The following is a 6,373-nucleotide window of genomic DNA, read 5'->3' on the forward strand; positions in this document are numbered from 1 at the left end:
ATTTTTTCGCCAGACCGAGCACTCTATTATCTGCATCTACAATATATTCTGTGAACTATTAGGGAGGGGCTGTCTTCAGCCTCTTTCTCACACACATAGTATCTGGGCTGAGTTGACTCTTACTCCTCTGGAATGTACCCTCTGCTTCTTGGAAATCTGCCTCCTTACTACACTCCATCACAGTAATGATCGGATTAGGTCTCCCATTGAGTAGGTCTCCATTGTTACAACGTACTCCATATGTGAGAGTTCCATCCATCCATTCTATTTTCTTTTTCAAAAATACATATGGGGAATGTTCCAATCCTCAATTTAGCTATGAATCATTGATTAAATAACATGGGACTGGATGTACCTGGGCTTATTCTGTCTAGACATTTGAGTCTTGGTGCTATGTGCAATATTGTTTCTAGATTATAGCAACTACCCTGACATGTCTCAGCCGTATCTTCACTACCATGAAGTTTTCCCAACCATAAGAAGGAACAGTGTTTTTCCCCTCTTTGAGGAATATTGATGATGTCAATTACATGGAAACTGAACAAGAAAAGATTTAACCTGGAAATACGGAGAAACTTTCTGACAGTGAGAACAATCAACCAATGGAACAGCTTGCCCTCGGAAGTTGTGGGAGCGCCATCACTTGAGACTTTCAAGAAGAGATTGGACTGCCATTTGTCAGAAATGGTGTAGGTCTCCCTCTTGGGCGGGAGGTTGGACTAGATGACCTACAAGGTCCAACTCTGATTATCTGTTATCTACATAGCTGCAACTGTATAGAAAAGAGTTTTACAGCTTAAGCAAGGAACGAGAAAAACCCTCTAAGATTAGGATAGGCAGGGTGGAAATTCTTTCTTTTTCATTGCTGAGAGTGGAGTTTGAATAGCCTAGGATGGATAAGCAGGCAGGGCCAAAGACCTTGAGACTCCGTTGGAACTCCTTGGTCATTATCCTAGCTGGTGCTTCTTTTCACCACACTGCCTGGCTTCTACAGATAACTTTATCTCTACTTGTCTATCCTGCTGCATCATGGATTAGCTGCTTGTTTCCAGCCTATGGGTGGAGCTTGGGGTGCCTAAAGGGCAAAAAGGCAGCATTTTTGTAGAATGTTTCTTGGGTTTACATTTTTACTAGTTTTTCACAAGGGCTTTGCTTCTGCTTCTGGTATTTCTTGTTTCAGAACTGGGAAAATTAATACTTCAACTTTGCCCAGATGGGGTGGGAGAGAGAGAGGTAGTTTACCTCAAAAACCACTCTTCGTTTGTATATCCTGTACATCTGATTTTACTTGAAAGAAAGGAACTTTCCATATTCCAGAATTATCTGAACCAGAGGTCTCCAAACTTGGCAACTTTAAGACTTGTGGACTTCAACTCCCAGAATTCTTCAGCCAACAAAGCTTGTTAGAGAATTCTGGGAATTGAAGTCCACAGTCTTAAAGTTGCCAAGTTTGGGGACCCCTGATCTGAACCATCCTCTGGAAATGAAAAATAGTGTTCTCCTCCGAAGCGACATCTGCTGTGGGGAAATTAAAAACACTAGACTAAGAAGGAAGAGAATGCTATTTTTCCAATCCTGCCACTGCCTGTATAAAAGATAGATGCTGAAACATCTTAGCCTGATAAAGCAAACCAAATACAATCAGAAAACAATATGGCTTCATTTCCAGAGACTGAGTAAAGAGATCATGATACTGTGGGGCACTTCTGACTGGAGCTCTTACTTTAAGGTTTCTTAATTGAAAGGTCAAATGAGACAAGGGATATATTATATATATATATATATATATTTCTGAGGTTCTCGCAGGTATTTGTATGTGGATCTTTGGTTATTCGGGTTTTCTCCCGCGTAAGATTGGAAGTATCTAGGCGACATTTCGATGAAGTCTCATCATCTTCAGGCTTGTTTCTTCGGCTCTGAGAAGCACAGAGCTGAAGACACAAGCCTGAAGATGATGATATATGGTATTCAGCTTTGTTCGGGTTTTTTCCCATGTCATTATAGTTGTGCTTTTAAAGTTGTAGCAACGTTTCGGCAGAATCTCATCTGCCATCATCAGGCTTCTGTATCGACGTCAGACGAACACAGTGGCCACATCAGTTTCAAGCTCCCACTTCAGTTGGATTTTTTAAATATACTTGATCATTTATCAACCTCATGGATTAGCTCCTTTACCCATATCATCAGATTGTGTAGCCTTCTTACACAAGAAAGAAGTGTCTTCTTTCTTATACAAGTGACGTGTATCTTCTTAAACAACCTTTCCAGCCTCTCTTTAAACTGAAGAACCTTCTTGGATGAGATGTGAAATGATTTCAAAGGGGGGAAAAAAAAGTCCAGTTGCCTTTTGGAAAAAGCTCCTCTGGGATAACCATGACCTGGATGATTGAGAATCTTCGTAGACACCCATGAAGTTCTGCTAGCTAAAAATCTCAGAGGAGAGAAATACCCAGATCATAAACCACCACGGAAAAAAACTTCTTTGGAAGTTTCCTATCTCATCTAAGATGGCAGGAACATCCAGAGCTGGTATTTTCTTAAAGTGTTATTAAAGATATATAAATATGCCCAATTTCCTCATAACATAGAGCTAGTCTAGAGCTCTATAATGCTCTAGACTAGCTCTCACCCCATCACTTTTTAAAAACTAAGACTCCATCTCCAGATATTCTCATGCAGTGAGTAGGGGTTTGAAGTGAAGATAGAGGAGGGACATTGAAACCACAAAATACATATTTTGTCCCCAAATAGCTTTAGCAAAGATTTCTTTTGAATTTCCAAAAGAGCCTCTCGTGTGCAGGACTAAATTTCTGCCAATCCCTCTCATCCCCAATAACAAGTTCAGTGGCTGCCATTATTAGGAAACCACCTGATGTTCTTTCTTAGCTTTGTCTGAATCACACTCCCAACAGGAAAGAGAGATTTTAGATTCTCATAGTGAGCTAGTCTGGACAAGTCCTTGCAGGTTTCTTGGCAAGATTTTAGAAGTGGTTTGTCATTGCCTGCCTCCTCAGGCTGAGAAATAGTCCTGGCCCAGATCCCTCAGCTAGCCTGATGTTTTAAGTGGAACTCGAAGTCAAAATCTCCAATTTCTAACCTGATACCTTAAAGTGAGTCCAATTTTAAGACTGCCACTGTCTTAAAGAGAAGGGCCCATCAATGGATCTCTGAATCTTATATAATGATATAGTAACTAGAGTACCGAAGCAGACCTAACTTTTAAGTCCATTCTTGGCTGTGGAAACACACCAGATGAATTTTGACTGGTCACTCTCATCCCGGCCTATTTCAATGGGTAGCTACTGAGAAAGTAAAGCAAAAAGTGAAAATCAAAAAAAAAAAAATCCTGGAACATATTTTTGTAAATAGTTGACTGAATAAAGGATACAATTTCACCCTTTGTGGTATTAGTGAAATTGCTTAATGCTGTGGATAATGGGGCTTCTTCTTTAGGTGCTTTAAAATTATATTATTACAGCGGCCAGACTAGCGTTTGCTCAATGCTGGAAGTTACCTCACATACCTACAGAACAGATGATCATCCAAAAAATCTCAGATTGTGCAGAAATGGACAAACTAACTCTAGCCTTAAAAAATAAAGATTCTTCAATATATTATAACAATTGGAATTGCTGGTATAAATGGTTAGACCAAAGACAGATCTTATATCATAAGGTAAAAAAAGAATAGGACAAATTTATATGAGTGATATATAAACATATATATGGATGAGGTGTACGTATATGGCATAAATCAAGAAGAGAAAAGATCTTACAAACTGTCGAAAATGAGAATGTTTTTAAGTGTTCTTTTTCCCCCTTTTTTTTCTCCTTTCTTTTTTCTTTTTCTTTTTCCTTTCCTTTTCTTTTTTGCTCTTCTATTTGTGTATGTGTTGTTGATTTGTTTTTAATTGTAAAATTAATAAAATTTGGTTTATTTAAAAAAATTATAGTTATAGACCTGATTACATTATGTCTCATTCTCAGGATTAGAGAGTACCTGTTGAACTAACGGGGTAACAGCAAGTGGCCTTGCTGAGGTTCTTCTCATGTGGTTCCAGAGATAAGCCAATATTCAGAGACCTGCTTAGACACATCAACTGAATTTTGCATCAGAAATCTATTCTGGCTCTATCCGCCACTCTTTTCAAGAGGGAGGGAGAGGGAGAAAAAAAAGGGGGGGGGAGGGAGGGAGAGAGAGATGTCCCACAACATCAACACATTCTCAAAAAGGACAATAATTTCAAGTTTCTAGCCTTCATGTTTGTAAGGTGTCAACCTCAGTAAGCACAGTTTTACAGCTGATTTGTAGTTTATACCTCCTTTTTAAACAAAAAAGTCAGGAATCTTTCAGGAAAGCTATTATTATTTGGAAGAAAATCATGGGAATGAGAACTGTAATAGGCTGTAATAGGCAGAAAAGGACAAACAAATATGACAGAAAAAGAACATTCTGTAAGAAAACTTGGAATTAAAAAGGCCACATTGATCAATACTTTCTTTTCCTCAGGGCAGAGAATCTTTTCTCAAATTGCCCTCTTAATGATTTGCCCATTCCTTCCGTTCCCTACCTTCCTTCCTCTTGATAATACATGTATGTGTACAATGTCTGTCTGCCATAATTATATCATGATTGTCCAACAATGAGGAAAATGGGATATAAATAATGAAAATAACTAAAGCCCTTCACTTTTCATTGGTTTAAAATGTGAGGACCAGCAACTTGACTTTGGCTCCTTTCTCTGTCACTGAGATGAAGAATGATCATTGACTTGCCCCGAGGAAATGTTCAGGTTTTGGGCCCACTCTCAGTTTTGGCCTTTTCTAGGATGCCTGATAGCAGGCTACAGTTTGCAACTGTTTTTTTCTCTCTCTGAAGGCTTCAGAGAAGCTGCTCCCCAGCAGTCACCCATGCAACCAATGAATGTTTTGCTTCCCAGCTCTGCCCTGTCACTCAGAGCCCAAACCGTCAGTTCAGACTTCTGATAAGGCCTTATCAGAGCTGCCCAGCTCTGCTAACTCAGAGCTACTATGCCTTGCAGCTTTCGCACCGCCCTAAGAGCTGGGCTGGGGAAAGCAGCAAGCCACATGATGCATAGGCTGGGGAATTCAAGGGGATGACTGAAAGGATTGGCTCGCAGGCACCCCTCTGTTCCCTGGCTCAGCCAGACCAAATGACACCTGTGAAATGGTGGCAAGATTTGCAGAAATAGGCTTGCTAAAAGGAGGAAGGGCAACCATGTTGGCTTGGTCCCAAGCAACCCACAGGCAATTCAAGAGGGGCAATCCCAGACCACCTCAGTGTTGCAGTGAATGATGGGAACAATCATATCCTGCAATCAATCCTATGGTTGCTCCCCTCTCCTCACATCCTCTATGGTGTTGCGGTGAAATGGGCCCTTCAGAAACTTTGCCTTACTAGGTCCCCAGCTTCTGTTGCCACTTGTGAGAGCTGTAGGGCAGCCAGTCAGACAACCTGATTTCTAAGCCCACTTTCCAAACAATACTGCAAGCAAGACCTATATTTTCTGAAGCATTTGCATTCTTATACTATAATGCTGTATTAAAGGTGGAAGTAATATATATATTCTTCCAAATGAAATCAAGCAAGATTTGGTAGAAGCATAGAAAATATAGCCTTTCCTGAGATGAATTCATGACTTTGCAAGTCTCAGCAATGATAACAGTAACAAGAAGAAGAACAACAATAATAATACATTGCATCAAAGAAAAATTGATAATAATTCTACAGCCTAAACATTCTGCCTGACTCTGTGACTAACCCAAATAATACAACAAGTTAGAATTTTTACCTTGCTATCGTGGTCTGTGCTGCACGGTCTTCTAAAATGAGAATGGACTGGCCAACTAAATATGATAGTTGTTTCCTAATAAATCTAGTTGTCCTTTTCAAGCACCAGAGCTTAACCTGATAGCACCTGCTGCAATTCACTATCTGAACAGGCAGACCTACAGTTGCAAGGAGAGGAAGGGGAGATTGTGCACTGCCATTTTGCATCCATAAATACCTATTTCTAGGCATCTCTCCTTATGTCAAGAGGTGTTTGAGCTCTAATTTCAAAGGCCTTTAATTTCTTAGCTGGGGGAAGAGGAATGGGGGGAGTGAATTGTGAAGAGTGACAATTCCATTGTTAAAAGGCACTGGACAAAACCATCCTAAGGGCAGGGTAGGAGTTTTAATGGAGACTAATTTAGAGAACCAAAGAAGGCAGTTATTGGTTCTACTTCTCTGTCCTTCAGCATCACTCTCAGACCTATTTTTCTGATCAAGACTAATTACAAATAAAGCCAGAGCTCTGGTTTGAAGAATAGCTCTGCTGGACCAGTCACCTTGTATAATAAGCAGCAAATAA

At 40.0% G+C, this 6,373-nt stretch overlaps 1 long non-coding RNA gene across 1 annotated transcript in view; it reads right to left on the reverse strand.

Moving 5' to 3' along the window:
- The window catches only part of LOC148127141 (uncharacterized), a 28,802-nt gene extending 22,923 nt beyond the window's left edge, over positions 1-5,879 (reverse strand). Inside the window, exon 1 of the long non-coding RNA XR_015741970.1 lies at positions 5,813-5,879. This is a non-coding gene — a long non-coding RNA (uncharacterized LOC148127141). The remainder of the gene's footprint in view (positions 1-5,812) is intronic.
- Positions 5,880-6,373: the final 494 nt, after the last annotated feature.

This window comes from Pseudonaja textilis, chromosome 2 (assembly GCF_049901715.1).
Source record: "Pseudonaja textilis isolate UNSWEBS1 chromosome 2, rPseTex1.2, whole genome shotgun sequence".
Lineage (NCBI taxonomy): Eukaryota > Metazoa > Chordata > Lepidosauria > Squamata > Elapidae > Pseudonaja > Pseudonaja textilis.